This window comes from Helianthus annuus, chromosome 8, assembly GCF_002127325.2.
Source record: "Helianthus annuus cultivar XRQ/B chromosome 8, HanXRQr2.0-SUNRISE, whole genome shotgun sequence".
In the NCBI taxonomy this organism is placed as follows: Eukaryota; Viridiplantae; Streptophyta; class Magnoliopsida; order Asterales; family Asteraceae; genus Helianthus; species Helianthus annuus.
Window position 1 is genome coordinate 23,864,964 of NC_035440.2, and position 18,582 is coordinate 23,883,545.

An 18,582-nucleotide genomic window follows, 5' to 3' on the forward strand; every position below is an offset into this window, starting at 1 on the left:
CAACAACGATCCAACAAGTGGTATCAGAGCTCAGGAAGAAGAGTTTAGCTCATTTGCATCAGATTTCTGTCTTCTACACCTTCTTTCTTCAACAGAACAAATTTAACGGTCAAAATTAGTTCAATTTTTCACAGACTATGTATAAGTGGATATTAACAAAGCCTTGAAAGTTACAGGACAAAATTCGGCCTAAAAATGACCAAAATTGACCTCGGATCTTATTTCGCTCGTATGAACTTTGGGGTTTCGCTCGAAAATGTATTCTGATTTCGCTCGAGATCTTAATTTCGCTCCAAAGGATTTCGCTGATTTCGCTCCAAAGTTTAGCAGATAGATGATTCCGCTCCAATTGTTGTTCTGATTTCGCTTCTAATAGCAAATAGTGCTATTTCGCTCCAAATGTCAATCTGATTTCGCTCCTATTAGCAAAGACTGCTATTTCGCTCGAAAGATTAAACCTGATTTCGCTCCAGAGTTCAAACTGATTTCGCTCTAAAGACTTAAAGTCTAATTTCGCTCATGGTGTTATTCTTTGATTTCGCTCAAAAGGGAATACTTGGTTAAAATCTGATTTCGCTCAAGAGTTATATTTTGCTCGAAAGTGAACTTTTTCGCGTCAAGATCATTTCACGACAACCGAGTGTTAGTGTATTTCAGATTATTTGTTACAAGTTTAAACTGATTGTGTTTGTTTGTGTTCTCAGGTGATTGAAGATGTCAAGCAACGGTGAAGAATTTTACAATGCGTTCACTTCCGAATCGACAGATAGAAGATCTGAGATGAGAGAATATTCAAGAGAGATTTCGGAGAATTTGAAGTTTGAGAACATGTATGGAAGCCAACAGAAACCACCGAAGCTAATGAAGGTTGAAGATTATAACTGGTGGAAAAACCGTTTTGAGGGTTGGGTAAAAGCTTTCGCTCCTGAAAGTTGGTTAAAATTGAAAAATGGATATACTGCACCTGTAAAAGAGGGAGGAGAGTTGATAAATGAAAAAGATTTCACAGACATAGATATAAAAAATGTTGTGGCTGAATATAAAATGATTACATTGATCAAACAGTCAGTGAGAGAGGATATTATTTCGTTACTTGAACAAGAGAAAACTTCGAAGAGTTTGTGGGAAGCGTTAGAGAGAAAGTGTGTAGGAAGTAATGAAATTGTTAAAAACAAAAAGAAATTGTTGCGTAAAGAGTTTGATCTATTCAGTTGCATGAAAAATGAATTTGTTTGTAAAATGATCGAAAGAATTGGACATCTGAAAATGGAGCTGGCTAGACACAAAATCACATATACTGAAGAGGAGCTGGTGGATAAATTGTTTGATTCATTGCCAAATGATCAAGATTGGCAATACTTCGCTCTAATGTTGAAAAATACAATCAAGCCTGAAGATTTAAAAGTGAATTTGCTGATTGAAAGGCTTAAAAGCCATGAGTTGGAGATAAAGAGATCTAAAGTCAACAATCCAGCTTATCAGCAGAATGTAGAACTTTACTACCGAGGAAATGTACCACAGGCTGGGTCTCCAAGAACAGCTTTTTCTGCAGAAAGCTCAAACTCAATGAACAATGAAAGTCTTCACAGTGGATCTTCTTCAAACACTTCAAGTCAATCTGCTTCCAAGAATTTATTTCAGTGTAATATCGCAGTGGATTTGAAGAATGGGCAGAATTTCAGTGAAGAGTCAGCTAAACAACAGATGGTTTTCTTGGCATCTGTACTTGAATCGTATGAAAGTCTCGTTGCAGGGAAGATAGGCAACACCAACTTGACAAAAGAAGATTACGATCAAATCGATCCTGAGGAGATGGAATTGATCGACATAAGATGGTGCATAGCCAGTGCAGGGAGGAGGGCACAGCGCTTCATGGAGATAACAGGAAGGAAGTCTATTGGTGGACCCTCTACCAAGTTAGGCTTTGACAAATCAAAGGTGACATGTTTCAAATGTAAACAGAAAGGTCACTTTAAGCGCGAGCGCAGAAATGATTATGCTGATGATTCTGAAAATCCGTTCAAAGAAGATTATTACAAGAAAGCGATTTATCATCAGAACAAGTCTGAGCCTCCAAGATTGAAGCAGCCTGAAGAAAAATCAAGGGCTCTTGCAGTTATTCATGACGATGAAGGTTACGACTGGAGTCAAGTTTGCCCTGAAGAAGATGCAGTTGGATATGCTTTTGTAGCTGATGCTGATTCTGATAGATGGTGGAAAGCAGATTATGCAAAATGGGAAATCGAAAAATTAAATGAACCATTCAAAGAAGCCCAGAGAGCAAAAAGATGGAATGATGATTTGGAATGTTACATGGATCCACGGGGAAATCCAGTTGTTGACCCATCAAAAGTGGATTTCGAAGCTGTAACAAATTTGCTTCCAAATCAGGCTACTTTCAACACAAGAAGGTTATCGGATAAAACATATCTACCGGATTTGGAGAGCAAGATAAGAGAGGTTTGTGAAGCAAGTCTACCGAAGGTGGTAGAAATGAAGAAGAGAAAAGAAGAAGAATGGAAGAAGATGATTGAAGAAGTGAAGACTGTCGCAAAGCTTGCTGCTGAAGAGGAACAGAAAACTGAAGAAGGACAGAAGAAGAAAGAAGAACCGTGCTGAAAGAGATTGAGGAAAAGATTGAGAATTTGAAGCCTGTTAGTGATGATGGTGCTGGTGACGAGAAGAAGGAAGAGCTGAAGCAGACAGGGGCAGCTGAAAACACCGAGGTTCCAATCACTGAGAAGGAAGAGCTGAAGCAGACAGAGGTAGCTGAAAACACCGAGGTGCCAATCACTGAAGTAAATTCTGATTCTAAAATCTTAAAACCGACTGAACAATGCAAGAAATGCATGGAAACATGCAGAGTTTGTATTGAAAAAGATGAACTGATGAAAACAAAAGAAGTTGAAACAAACAAACTTGAAAATGTTTTCAAAATGAAATGTAAAGAAATGGTTGAAACAGAAGAAATTTTGAAATTAAAAGTTGAAAAGTTAACACAGAAATGTCATGGTCTTGAAGAAGAAAATAAGATTTTGAGAGAAAAGTGTACTGCTAAATGTGTTGATTGTGTCGAAAAAGAATCTAAATTTCAAGATTTACAAAAACAGTATGATTCTTTGAAGTGGTCGAGTCAGAGAGTACAAGAAGCTTATGATACTTTGAAAAGCCAAGTCAAAAGTTTTGATCAAAGATTGTCTGAAACTTTAGTCACTAAAGAAATGTATGAAAGAAAGTTTAAAGAAAAGCAACTTGAATTGAACAAATGTGTTGATGAAATTGCTAATCTTAAACAAGTCTTGGCTGAAAAAGAAAAGGTTGTAACTAAACTTCAAAGTTATCATAACTCTTCGTACATTCTCGAATGCATTTTCAACATCGCACCAAATGATAAAGATACTGACAAAAACAAAAAGGGTATTGGTTCAGAATTTCATCAGGTACCACCACCATTGAGAAACAATTATACTTTTTATGATGAGGAAAAGGTGGCAAAGGGTTTGAACATAGTTGACCAATTACCTGAAAGTATCGATGTGACTTACACCGAATCTGATGAAGCTGATGATTCAGAGGTGGTGAGTAAGGTTGTTGATAGTGTCTTGAAAGATGAGTCTACAAAAGGTAAGTCTGAATCACAGGATGAAGATGAAGGTAATTTTCATGATGGTTATCTGAAAAACACAAAATCTGAGAAAGTTGGGGATGATGATTCAAAGGGATTGGTTTATACCATGATTGGATCGGACAAACTATTCTTAGATGTTGTCTTCCCGATTCAGAATGTGATTTCAGAAAAGGTTGATAAAGTTTTCAAAATGGTTGAGATTGAGAAGTCGGAAATTTCAAAGTTTGCTGGTAAAAGTCATAAGTCTTTTTATAACAAACCTGGTTTTAAGAAGAAAAACATGAAGGCTGGTTTGGGTTATAAAAAGAAACAAAACTGGAAGAAAAATGAAACACAGAATGTTCAGGCAAAAATAAGTTTTGTTCAAGGAAAAAGCTTAGCAGAAGAAGAAAAACTCAAAATTGGACAACAGCCTAATGAGGAGTTTGTTGCTAAGAAAAAGAAACAACAACAGGCCAAGGATGTTTCAAAGAAAGTGTGTTTTAAATGTGATCAAATTGGACATGTAGCACGAAAGTGTCCAAATCCAAAGCCTGTTACTGTTGAAAAACAAAAATCTGAGGATGTGAAACCAAGGTCAATCAGATTTGATTCGAAACAAACTTGGAGGTACAATACAAACAAGTTTGCTTCAAATCAAAATTGGAAATCAAACCCGAACAGGTTCGATTCAAAACAGACCTGGAATTCTCACACACCCAGATTCAGAACAACACAGAGTTGGAAAACATTAGTTGATATGACAAAACCTCAACACTTTTGGAAACCAAATGTTGTTCAGAAACAAAGTGTTAAAAAAGAATCACATTTTTACAAACGAGGAACACCGACAGGTCAAACCTGGTCTGTTAAGAAAAATGTCAATTCGGTAAAAGATGAAAAAGTTGAGATTAAAATTGATAAAGTTTTTGAGAAAAATGAAAGAAACTACCCAGTTTTACCTGGAAAGATTCATGTTCAACTACCTGAGTCTAAACAGGCTTGGGTTGCATTATTCAAATGATTGATTTGTTGCATGTGCAGGTGCTCAAGAACAACAAAGACTGTGAGATTAAAAACAGGAGCAGCCTGGCACTTGAAGAGGAGGAAGAGGTTGCTGGACCCTGGTTTGGTTGAACAGGGAGTTTAGTTTGATTGTTTTCTGTACATAAATAAACAATATTTTTAAAATCCTAAAAACTTGAAAAACTAAAAACCGAAATTATGTTTGTTTTTAATTTTGTTTTGTATATACGTTGAATGAATACGCCGAAACCCTCACGGCTGAACAAACATGATTACTTTCACAGGATTGAAAAACGGTTTTCAAACTGTAAAAATCAATGTGTTGTAAATCACGGGGGTAATTACTGCTTTTTGTGCAAATGATTCATAGTCAGCAGAAAATGGATGGCGAGACAAAGCTATCTACATTGGTTATCAAATTTTTAATGCTTTTGCATTTTAGGGGGAGAAAAATTTGTCAGAAAATATAAAAACATTAGAAAATTTGAAAAAGCCAAAAACATGATAAAATTCAAAAATTTGAGTTTTGCGTAAAAAGAGGAAATGATAGTACATCAGTAGACAGTTACAATATGCTAAAGAATTGTAATGATTAAATAGTGTTAAACAGTTTCACTGATGATATGCCGATAGGTTTTTATACATTTAGTAAACTTTTTCGGGATATAAACCTAAATTCAAATACTTGCTTATTTAGTGGGGAACACTACTTGGATATATAGGTAACCCCTGAAATCTCGTTTGAAAGGTCCCTTATTCTGAGATACTAGGTCTTTATACTCAGTGATATCTGGGGTATTATTCCAGGACTTCTGCTGAATGGAAGTTCTGACCTAGTCCCTGAATAATACTTTTCGCATTGCTTGAAATATAGCACCACCCTCAGCATAAAAAACGATGAAACATTGCAAAATGCTAATCGTGTGCTATTGTAACTAAAAGATCCTCTAAAGGGGACACACCAAAAAGTCAAGGCCGTCATCTCTCTGCGTATATGGAAGTATCAACCTGAGCTCTCACGGCCCTCGCATTTAACCTCTGACAGATATCATCTGTGGTATACTCACCTGTAAGACTGAATATTTGGGATTCTGGATACGGAAGTATATTCAAGAGGTGGAACACATGAATGAGTTTAAGTTCGTAAAACATCTAATTCGTATCCTGAATCAGTTGAAGTTTGTATGAAAATTTAAGTGGATCAGTATATCGACAATCTAAGTGAATTGTTTAATTCTTAAAGTGAATTTAAGCTCAACGGTACTTGTGACTTGTCAAAACTGATATGATCTTCTGACGCATATTCAAACAAAAATATTGTTTGTAAATACGTTTGTACATATTTCTTTATTGCTTTATATTTTCAGAAAATACAAAAAGTCTGCTTTATTTTCGACAACCGATGTCTGAGATGCTGAGTTTCAAAATCTAAGTAATCTGATTGTGTTTCTGAAAATAAAACAAGTTCATTAATTTGAAACTTGAATTAAATTCAAAAATCAAAAACAGTTTGTGATATCTCCAAGGTCATTAAGTTGGACTTGGATGATTAACTGTGGGGGATTTGGATGTTTATATTGTTAAAGAGTCAGTTTACGATCCTGTTTGTTGAAACTGCAAATTATCTATAGTATGATGTTAGGGGGAGTGATTAAATGGTTTGATTTGTCAGATTACGATATCTGGAAGTTTAAAATGATGTTACTTATCAAGTGTATGAGTGATTGCAGGAAAAGTCCAGACTACGATCCCGAGAGCAGAGTCTAAGGGGGAGTCTGAAGACAAGCTTGAAGTTAGGAAGAGCTTGTAACTGGAAAGATAGGTGTCGATCCCTAAAAGCACGGAAGCTTGACGAAAGGGGGAGCCTTATGATGAAGCAGTTGATGATAGAGCCAGTGATGAGATTCTGGTATAAAAGTCAAAGAATGAAGCTGATCAAAGATAAAGATTGAAAGATGCTTTCAATGTTACAATCTGAGTGAGAATGCAGAATGATCAAGACTGAAGAGGTGTCATGACAGAGACTAGACACTGAAGACTTCGTCAATATCCGAGGGGGAGTCTGTTAGTGCATCACGTCTATTGACTTCGTCTTGTATCATGTAATAGGATAGGTTAGGATAATCAGTGCACGAGGTTTGAGAATCAAAGTTTAGGTGTTAAGGTGCTGATTTCGCTCATAGTGTATATTGTTCATTTGGAGCGAAATCAAGCCACTATATATAGTGCACTTGTTTGTTTCATTTGGCACGGAATTTGAACTGTGTAACGAAGTGCTGCCAGATTGTTCTCAGGTTGTAATCAGTGTTAAATCAATACAAGAGGCATTATAATTAGTTTGAGCGTCCGTTTCATTGATTCCGCCTTTGATTCGGATAAACAACTCTTCTGATCGACTCATTCGGGTCCAACAACGATCCAACACCGGCGTCTTCCAGTCCCGCGCTCTAGACTGGTGGACGGCTGAAAGGAACAAGCGCGTAAATGATGCAGCCTATGGTCTGTCATGGGACGAGTTAAAGAGCGTGATGCTCGAAGAGGTCTGCCCTCCCCATGAGCGCCAAAAGCTGGAGGACGAGTTCTGGCACATTCAGCAGAAGGAAGGTGACAACGCTGCTGATGTGCGTGAAGTGTGTTATAATTTTGATGTATATTTAAGCCCCTTTTTACACTTTTAGCCAAGTTTTAAATTTATAAAACACGATATTCACTAACACTAAACACACATATGGGCAAGTGCACCCATCGTGGACGTAGTATAGTGTTGGTAAGATACCAAGGTCGTCCAAGGACACAAGAGCTTTTAATACCGGTTTATCCTCAACGTCTAATCAAATCAAAAAGTGAGAAAAATGTTTTAAACTAAGAAAAATAAAAACTAACTAAATGCTGAAAAATAAAATAAAATAAAAACAGATAGACAAGATGAATCACTTGGATCCGACACGTGTATTAGTATAACCTTTGATTATTTTCGCACTTTTGCACTTGTTTAAGAGATTATCTTAGTTATTGTAGTAGGCCCCTCTTTTGAAGGCGACGTTACCCTCAACCCAGTAGTTTGAGTCAGCAAGGATACAATCCTAAAGGGTCGGATTATTGGAAGATAATGAATTAAGTTATTAATGCAAATTGTGGTAGGCCCCGCTTTTGGCGGTGACGTTACCCTCGGCTAAGTAGTCTGAGTCAGCAGGGATACAGTCCTAAATAGCCGGGATATAGTATTAATAGTAGTTAACTTATGAGGGGGTCAAAGAGTTTGGATCCCCGCCATCCAATACCTATGGGTATTGAAGGAGATCCTACTAAATTTGACCCAGGTCCGAAGCAGGACCTCTAAACGCTGAACAAGGGCAAGACCCTTACCAAACCGTTCCCTTAACCCCCGACCAGGTAGCCAACATACCTCCATATAGACCGTGGAGATATGAATGGTGAAAATCTTTTATTTTATATAGACAGTAAAATAACGCCAAGACACCACGGACAAACGATAAGAAAAGATCACCTTCAACATAAGTAACTAGTTATTAAAGTCATTAATACAAAACCAAATAAAAAGTGCAAAAGATTAAAAATAAAAAGTATTATACTAAACACTTGTCTTCACCAAGTGATGTAAGAGACTTAGGCAAACATGGCCTTGATTGTCAAGAACTCTTACGATCAATCTTGGATCCCGAGACGACTCACACACTCTATGATGGACAATGGATGATGGTGGTGGATGATGGTGTTATGGTGGTGGTGGGTGGTGGATGAAGTGTGAGAGATGTGGTGTGCCAAGGGATGAAGTGGAATGAAACCAAGCTCCCCTATTTATAGGCTGAACAGAAGGCTGGGCACGGCCCCGTGTCCGCTGGACACGCCCCCGTGCCCGTCTGACATTCTCTCTCTTCATTAATTGTAATTCGCAATTACAATTAATGCGCCTGCTGTACTTTCACCACGCCCCCGTGCCCGCTGGACACGGCCCCGTGGTGGGCAATGGAAGCTTCTACTGGTTTGTCTTTTCTGCTGCTTCCTGGGCACGCCCCCGTGTTCGCTGGACACGGGGCGTGTTCAGTCTCTGTTTTCTCTTCTTTGTCTTGGGAGGTGCCGTTGAGGATCCGGGCAGTCTACTTTTATTCCTTTTCTTGTATTTGTGCTAGAATTAGTTGTCTTTTTGCTTCTTTTGTGATTTTGAGCTCATTTCATCCTGAAAATACAAAAGGAAGACAAAAACACTCTTTTTCCAACATTAGTACTTAAAAAGGGTTAGTTTTATGCCTTAATTGATGTGATTTATATGTTGCATTTTACACACATCAAATACCCCCACACTTGAACTTTTGCTTGTCCTCAAGCAAAACTCTTTAAATGTGGCTTACACATCCCAAATGGAATAGGTAGAAGAGAAAGTTTTTAGCTTGTCCTAAAGTGTCGGGAATCCAAGGTCTTTGTAAGTTTTATCTTTATTTATTTACAATCTTATTCGTTATGATTTATTTTGAACGTTTCATAAGATAAATTACTTATTCGGGCATAGCATGCCTTATTAAAATTCCATTTATATACAAGTTCACATACCTCGCGGGGGATCACTCAACACTCGGCCGAAGGTGTATATTTTTAGTGAATCACTCGAGAGCGGCATGGAGCTTACGCCTTCCATAGGCTTGCCAAGAAATCAATCCTCCTCCTTTTTAACTTTTTACCTTTGTAAATATCAAGAGGACTTTTGGGGTGAAGGGTTAGGCTTGGGTTAAAGGTGGGTAGTTGGGTTAGTGGTTAGTAAAAGGGCGAAAATCGTAAAAAGCGTCGGTTTTCGTGAAATACCTTGTCTTTAGTGACTTTTTATTTTGAAGTATTTCTCCAAACAAGCTTTTATATAGCATTTGTTTGTTTTTGACTTCATATATATATATATATATATATATATATATATATATTCATCACATAAAAAGGTGAGTTTACGAAAAAAAAAACCGAGCTTGTTACTAAAATAAAGGGTGAAAAATAAAAATGGTTTTTGGTGGGTAAAAAGGGTTTTGGGGTAATGAAATGAAAGGTTTAGGCTCAAAGGGGCTATCTAGGGGGATTTTGGGTAGGTGGTAAAAAAAATGAAAAATAATTGTTTTGAAAGAAAAATGGTTAGTCCTAATGCCTCAATCATTTACTTACTTGGGTTTAAGTTGGTAAGGATCGGGAATGTATTGTTGTGGCAAGTTCTAGATTTGTAAGAACCAAGCGGCTATTCACACAAGAAACGAAAAATGAGCATTTAGTCTAAATATGTATATTTTTATGCTCAATAAAGGCTCAAAACTCACTTTTGTGGGAATGGGTTTTTAATGTGATCAAGTATATATAATCGAATTTTTAACTAGACTTGTTATGCCGTTTCATAATTTTCTTATGTTGGTTCTTTGTTATCACGACGCTATCGGTTGTAAACTTGTAAAAAATATAATCTTTTTAGAACTTGTTATTCCCAACTTAAACTAAGACAATAATAAAAAAAATGAAAAAGATTTTGAAAAAATTTGGGGTGTTTAGCGGTTCCAATAGAGTTTTGTGTAAGGCTTGTGTTTAGGATTTGCAAAATTCAAGGTTTTAGCATTCCCCCACACACTTAAATTACACATTGTCCTCAATGTGTCCAAAAATAAGGTTTTTGGTTGATTAGGATGTGTAAAAGTGGTTTTAAAAGCAAAGATTTTTGTTACTGGCATCCTGGACACGGCCCCGTGGTGACCGGGCACGGCCCCGTGGTCAAGTGCCAGTAACAAAAGTTAGAGAATTGAAACAGAAGCCTGGACACGGGGGCGTGTCCGCTGAACACGGCCCGTGTCCAGTTACCTGAACTGGGTGTTTTTCTGCAGGGGGCTCAGCACGGGGCCGTGTTGGTTGGGCACGGCCCGTGTTGAGCCTTCTGTGATGGAGATTTGTGTCGGGTTGCTCTGTTCTTTGTGCATGGGTGATCGATGTCGTTTGGTCGGTCAAAAAAATATTTATAAAAAGTTCCTAAATACCTTAACTAGTTAGGGTAAGTAGGGTGTCGGTCCACGAGGAGTATGTGGTCAGAATTGGTTTTCTATCTAAATTAACTAAATAAAATGAGTAATTGATTGGTTTGGTTGTTTTGTTCTTTAGAAAATAAAATCTAAACTAATGTGATTTAGAAAACAATAGTGGTAAAGGTAACCTCCTCCAAACTTCAGGTTCTAGGTTTACAAAATCTCAGTTTAATTCAATAATTGACACCACATAGACATAGTGTGGAAAAGTTGATTAGTTTGATTGGTTACTGAAAACGGGTCTTTGTCATCAGATCTCTTATAAGTCAATTAACCCTATTCACTAGCGTGAATCAACCTACTCTATGTCACCCAATCCGCTACAAGGTTTTGTCATCAACCGAACAAATTGTAAAGTAAGGACTCAAAAACACAAGCAAATAGTTCAAACAAAATCAACACATCAAATTACTTATAAAGGTTTGTCAATCCAAAAGTAATTCCAAACATGAATAAAACTGGAAAGAAATAAAACCTAACTGAACCATCTGTCTGGAGGAGGCCACGTATGATTTAGCCACACATGGCTTGAAGCAACATCATAACAAAAGTAATATTGTTCATCAAGATCAAAGACAATTAACTTATGATTCCAATGTGTTCTTCACACCAAAAAGTCTCCAAGAACTCACCAAATTCGTTCACAAGTGAAGCATAACCGAATAGCAATGATAGGTCCCCATAAATTCCCTTAAATTGGCAATTAAATGAGGAGTTACACTTTTTGGATCAGTCGGAGCCGTAAGCTACGCCTCCCAGCCGTAGCTTACGGCTGTCATTGAAGTCTTACGCCCAGGAGCTCCTGTTTTACGGCAGGCAACGTTGAAAACTTGTTTTCAGCATAACTTTTTCGTTTCAACTCCGTTTTCTTCACCGTTTTCGCCTACGTTCTCGTAATTTCGTCCTCTATCATGCTATCCTCTTAATTCTTCAATTCCAAAAATTAATTTTTTATTGATGCTCCAAATTCTTTCTCTTTTATGCTCCATTTGCACCTGCACGTCCAAACAACTAATAGTTACCAAGTTCAAACAATAAACCGAATTAAGCATGGAATGTATATGTATTTAGACATTTTAAGGGTTGTCCTACGGACCACCCGTCACATCCCCACACTTACCCGTTGCTTGTCCCAAGCAACCTATTCAAAAACTATTTTCAATCCTCAAGCGATCAATCATGCAAACCAAGCTAAAGTATCGTCCTTTTACTCACTTTCAATCATACCGCAAGACACACCCCTCACACAACTCTCGGTGACAAGAAAAATTAGCATGTTATGCTAAACCACTCAACGCATGTATGTGTGTGTGCGACAATAAGCTTGTATGAGAATCAAGTTTCCTTCTAACAAATATTTAGCATGCTTTTGAATCAAAGAAACTTACGGGTTGTTATGGGGCTAGGTGCAAAGGTAGGAAAATGGTGGAACATATATATAAGAGCTAATTTTGATTTGACCCGGTTTTATTTCCAAAGCAAACGACTATGTACCAAAACATCATAAACTTCTAACTACTATTGCACTAATAACTTCTTTTTGTATTTTTCTCATATTTTTTTTGTTTTTCTTTTTTTTTTTCATAACACATAAAACTCAACAATATATACAAAGACATCACAATCACAACTAAATTCCTAAACCGGGTCATCTCAATAGGGTATAATTTATATAGGAAGTAGGCTTTGGGTTTCAATCGAATGGCTTAAGGCTCAAACATAGCTTTCTATGGACCAAACCCCCACCCCTCACAATACCAAGCTCATATATGTAACGTATGAGGTCCAACCCACCAATCCCGCACTCTCACACATCTAGACGAGGCTTAACTAAAAGTCCCCTATCATCTTCAAAAGCATGCGAACTCTAGGATTTAACAAGTATTCACACACAAGTTCTATTTACACACTACACACACCGCCACTCAAACAAAGAATTAACTCTCATATGTGGCTCAATTCTCACCAAGAAAAGGCTAAGAACGGGTGTCGGTGTGTCAAATGGTACAATATCAAGTTTTCAAATTGTTACACTTTTCGCTTGGATTTACAAAACTTTTTAATTTCTCAAAAATTTCCCCCATCCCCACACTTGGGATACATTGTCCCAATGTATAGTTTTGAAGGGATGATCGCTTTTAACCAAGAACATTAGCTTTCGCTAATACTCTCAAATCCCAAATTTCTTTTTGTATTTTTTTATTATTTTTTTTAAAACACACCACCAACTAACACATCCCACCAAACAAACAAACACATCAAAACACCACCCAACCACCCAACCAAAAACTTAAACATGAATATATACAAAGGTGCACAAAATGAGAACAAGACACAACCTGATTAGTAAATCAGCAGTGTTGGTAGTGATGCAGCTGCGGTAATCGGACCGGTTCATAAACATCTCTTGGATTCGCCGATATCTCAACGGGGATGTTGCCAAACATCCCCACACTTGAATCATTGCATCCGCGAGGGTTGAAACGTAATAACCTGCCAAAACACAAACACAACACCAAAGCAAAACCAAACAAAGCAAAACAAAACAAAACAAAACAAAACACAAATACAATACTCTACATCCTCGGGCTGCCTCCCGAGAGCGCTAAGTTTAACGTCTTCAGCCAGACCTAACCTGGCACTCATGGTGGTTGAGTGGGATGCTTGCACGCCTTCTTCATCATATCATCACTATCATCAGCACCCATTCCCCAATATTTGTCAAGGAATAACATGTATGCCTCCTCCTCATCCGACGGGTATGATCCTTTCCTTTTCCTCTTCTTTGTTCTTTTTCTCTGTCTCTTCCTTTTATTTTCGCCTAACCCGTTAACCATAAAACACTCTTTCTGACTCTTCTCTTCAGAAGGTCCACTTTTGTCATTAGCTTTAGGTTTAGTCAAACTGGAAAATATTTTAATTGTCATCTTTTGAGACCCAAACCTAAACTTGACCGTTCTTTCAACACAATTAATATTAGCATGAGCGGTGGCTAAGAACGGTCTTCCCAAAATAACTGTTGGTTGATAATTTTTAACACAATCAAGAACAAGAAAATCTACCGGATAATAAAAATCACCAACTTTAATTATCACATCCCGCACAATCCCCCTAGGACTTGTAGGAGTTTGATCAGCTAAAACCACAGTTGTGTCAGCTTTTTCTAATGAACCAAAATCACACTGATCAAATAAACTCCCCGGTAAAATACTAACACTCGCTCCAAGATCCAATAAAGCCCGGTCTATCTTAAAATTACCAACTTGTATAGAAATAATAGGCGCTCCCAGATCTTGGAGTTTCGTGGGAAGAGTACCCAACAAAACGGCATTCACATTATTAGTTAAATCTAATTCTTTTGGAATTTTGTGACGTCGTTTTCTGGAACTTAATTCTTTTAAACACTCAACATTATCAAGATTTTCTTTAATTATTTTCAAAAAGGGTAAATTAATATTTCGATTTTCGAATTTTTCCCATTTTTCATCATGTGTTGAATTCGCTTTTGGTTTAGTTGACACCGGGGCTATTAACGCCGAAGGAAATGGAACATTAAAGGATTTTTCCACATCTTTAGTTTCCAATTTAGTTTGTGAAATCAAATCCTGATCAACGTCATAAACACTATGCTCTACCACTTTCTCAACCCTTGGTGATGGAATCTGTTCATTCACATAAAGCTCAGATGATGGTTGAAAATTTACCGTATTAATGTGTGCACTGTCTGTGTTTTGGGAACTGGAAAACTGATGTGTTGGGTCGACTTGATTATGATTAGATGACGTACATGAATCTGTGATTACTGCAACTACCCCACGTACATGTGTAACTATCTGTTCAGTTTGTTCCAACAACAATTGATGCCTAGCCTCTAGGATCTCTTGTCGATACATGACCTCTTTGACTATGCTTGTTAGCTCCTTGATAGCTACCCGGATGTCATTCAATTCAGACTGATCCACTTGTCGACCGATTTGATACTGGCAGTCGTTTGAATAACCCCCTCGTTGATTATTGCACTGGATGTTTTGATTCATCCTGTACTTATTTTGGCAATCTTGAGCCCAATGACCAAATTCACCACAACACGAACACGGCTCATAATAATACTGGCCATCATCATAATTCACGTCCATGATAGCCTGCACAAGTAACACAACCTCGTGTAATACTGAACAAAAAAAAAAATATTTTAGGTTTTTTTTTTTTTTTTTTTTTTAATTTTGAAAGAAACTAAACTAAACTAAAAACCAAAACTAAGCGCACTAACTCCCCGGCAACGGCGCCATTTTGATCGATGTCGTTTGGTCGGTCAAAAAAATATTTATAAAAAGTTCCTAAATACCTTAACTAGTTAGGGTAAGTAGGGTGTCGGTCCACGAGGAGTATGTGGTCAGAATTGGTTTTCTATCTAAATTAACTAAATAAAATGAGTAATTGATTGGTTTGGTTGTTTTGTTCTTTAGAAAATAAAATCTAAACTAATGTGATTTAGAAAACAATAGTGGTAAAGGTAACCTCCTCCAAACTTCAGGTTCTAGGTTTACAAAATCTCAGTTTAATTCAATAATTGACACCACATAGACATAGTGTGGAAAAGTTGATTAGTTTGATTGGTTACTGAAAACGGGTCTTTGTCATTAGATCTCTTATAAGTCAATTAACCCTATTCACTAGCGTGAATCAACCTACTCTATGTCACCCAATCCGCTACAAGGTTTTGTCATCAACCGAACAAATTGTAAAGTAAGGACTCAAAAACACAAGCAAATAGTTCAAACAAAATCAACACATCAAATTACTTATAAAGGTTTGTCAATCCAAAAGTAATTCCAAACATGAATAAAACTGGAAAGAAATAAAACCTAACTGAACCATCTGTCTGGAGGAGGCCACGTATGATTTAGCCACACATGGCTTGAAGCAACATCATAACAAAAGTAATATTGTTCATCAAGATCAAAGACAATTAACTTATGATTCCAATGTGTTCTTCACACCAAAAAGTCTCCAAGAACTCACCAAATTCGTTCACAAGTGAAGCATAACCGAATAGCAATGATAGGTCCCCATAAATTCCCTTAAATTGGCAATTAAATGAGGAGTTACACTTTTTGGATCAGTCGAAGCCGTAAGCTACGCCTCCCAGCCGTAGCTTACGGCTGTCATTGAAGTCTTACGCCCAGGAGCTCCTGTTTTACGGCAGGCAACGTTGAAAACTTGTTTTCAGCATAACTTTTTCGTTTCAACTCCGTTTTCTTCACCGTTTTCGCCTACGTTCTCGTAATTTCGTCCTCTATCATGCTATCCTCTTAATTCTTCAATTCCAAAAATTAATTTTTTATTGATGCTCCAAATTCTTTCTCTTTTATGCTCCATTTGCACCTGCACGTCCAAACAACTAATAGTTACCAAGTTCAAACAATAAACCGAATTAAGCATGGAATGTATATATATTTAGACATTTTAAGGGTTGTCCTACGGACCACCCGTCAATGGGTCCATTTTTCTCGTTCCCCTTTTTCATCCATTACCACCATGAGTGTGTTTTATTCTGCAAAATAAAACTAAAAGATTAAACTAAACTAAGGATAGTTCCGCGGAATGCCTCCGTGGTGCGCCACGTTTATAAGGGTCCTTGGCTAGACCCAATTCGAGGTTATATATTTTCTGAGTGGGATGCTTGGCGTCCCATGTTACACCGGTGGAGAGCAGCATCCAAGCTTGAATCAATAACCTTCATGTAATTGACCGGGTCGTCATCTTCTATTCTCTTCCCAACTCCGAATTTCACTTCATCATCCCCATACCTCAAGGTGAGTGTCCCGTCATTCATATCCACCACTGCTTGGACTGTGGCAAGGAAGGGTCTCCCTAGTATAAGGGGGACCTCGGTGTCTTCCTCCATATCGAGTATGACAAAGTCAGCTGGATAAACGAATCTGCTTACCTTTACCAAGACATTCTCGAAGACACCTTGTGGGAATTTGACGGATCGATCAGCGAGTTGTATGCTCATTTTTGTAGGGCTCGTGGTTCCCAAGCCGAGCCTTTTGAACATTGATGAGGGCATGAGGTTAATGCTAGCCCCTAGGTCGGCTAAGGCATTGCGAACGGGCGATTCCCCTATTGAGCATGGAATCGTGAAGCTTCCGGGATCGATTTTCTTTTGGGGAAGTTTATTGAGCACGAGGGCAGAGCATTCTTCGCCTAAATTAACTAATTGCAAATTTTCAATTTTCCTCTTATGCGTAAGGAAGTCCCTCATGAATTTAGAGTATTTGGGCATTTGGGTTAGGACTTCGATAAAAGGAATATTGACGTGCAATTGTTTTAACAGACTTTCGAACTTTGCGAATTGCTCATTTGTCTTTTGACGAATTAACCTACCGGGGTACGGAACTCGAGGAGCCTTGGTCGGCTCTGGTGATGGAGGAGAGTTCTTCTCCTGCAGAGGTGTCGGTACTGTTTCTTCCGTTGGCGGTGGCACTTCTGCAGGCCCTACGGTGCGGTTTCGTAGTGTGATGAGGTGAACTTGCGCCTTTGGGTTTGTTTTGGTATTGCTAGGTAATGCGCCTTGCGGTCTCTCGGAAAAATTTTGAGCTATTTGATTTAATTGTTTTTCTATATTTTGAATGCTAGCTTGTTGATTTCTAAAATTAGATTCTAATTGTAGAAATCTTTCCGAGTTTTTCTTATCAGTGTCAGAGACGAGGCGAGATATAGTATCTTCGAGCCTTTCTCGTCCACCTTGTTGTTGAGTGAAATTTTGTGACTCATTTCTTGGTTGCTGAAAGTTTGTTCGTTGGGTTTGTTGGTTACTACTATTGCCGGGGTCCCTCCAACCAAGGTTTGGGTGGTTTCGCCATCCTTGGTTGTAAGTTCCCGTTGGAGGACCCGACGGCCTAGGTCTATTATCAATGTAGTTTACCATTTCTTGTTGATCGTCTGTTTCTCTCATGCAACTCCAATTTTCATGTGACCCACCACACCCTTCACAAGCCATAACCGAGACTGTTTTTGTCATTTCCAATTTTTTTATCTTTGAAGAAAGGGCCTCGATTTGGGCTTGTAAAGAAATGCTTTCATCGACCTTATGGGCGCCCGAGGCGATAGACTTATTTCCCCGGGGGGTGTGCCATTGAAAATTGGTTTGAGCAATTTCCTCAATTTGATTATATATTTCGTGTGGGCGTCGATTACCTAAAAGTCCCCCGGAGCTAGAATCAAGTGTCTGCCTAGTGTGTGGCAACAATCCATTATAGAAAGTGGATACTTGTTGCCATATTGCGAGGCCGTGATGGGGACACTTGCGTAATAGCTCCTTGAACCTTTCCCAAGTTTCATATAAGGATTCCCCGTCCTCTTGTGAATATGTATTAATTTCAGCCATTAACTTAGCAGTTTTAGCAGGAGGGAAATACTTATATAGAAATTTTTGGGCTAGTTCATCCCAGGTGTTTACCGATCCAGCTGGGAGGGCGTTGAGCCAAGCTTTCGCTCGGTCTTTTAGTGAGAAGGGAAACATACGGAGGCGGATGACGTCGTTTGATGCTCCATTGATCCGAAAGGTATCACATATTTCCAAGAAATTAGTTATATGTAGATGGGGATCCTCGTCCGCAAGCCCGTGGAAGGTTGCGGAGTTTTGGAGCATTTGTATCAAATGCGGCCAAAGTTCGAAGTTATTGGCTTCGACATTCGGAGCATTGATAGCGGCGCCTAGATTACCTACGGTGGGTCGTAGATAATCCATAAGGGTACGTTGGTCCGCCATTGGAGGTGGATCACCCGAAACCTTCTCTTGGTTTTTGGCTTTTAACCTTTTTCTGAGAAAGCGTTCGGGTTCTTCTAGTGGTTCTTTTATGTCTTTATTGGAACTGGAGCTCA

General features: G+C 38.3%; 1 non-coding gene across 1 annotated transcript; it reads left to right on the forward strand.

Annotated features, from left to right (window-relative positions):
• The first annotated feature begins 17,984 nt into the window (after nt 1-17,984).
• Nucleotides 17,985-18,091, forward strand: LOC118481517. Its single transcript, XR_004865725.1, has one exon. It is a non-coding gene; the product is annotated as a small nucleolar RNA R71 (small nucleolar RNA).
• Nucleotides 18,092-18,582: the final 491 nt, after the last annotated feature.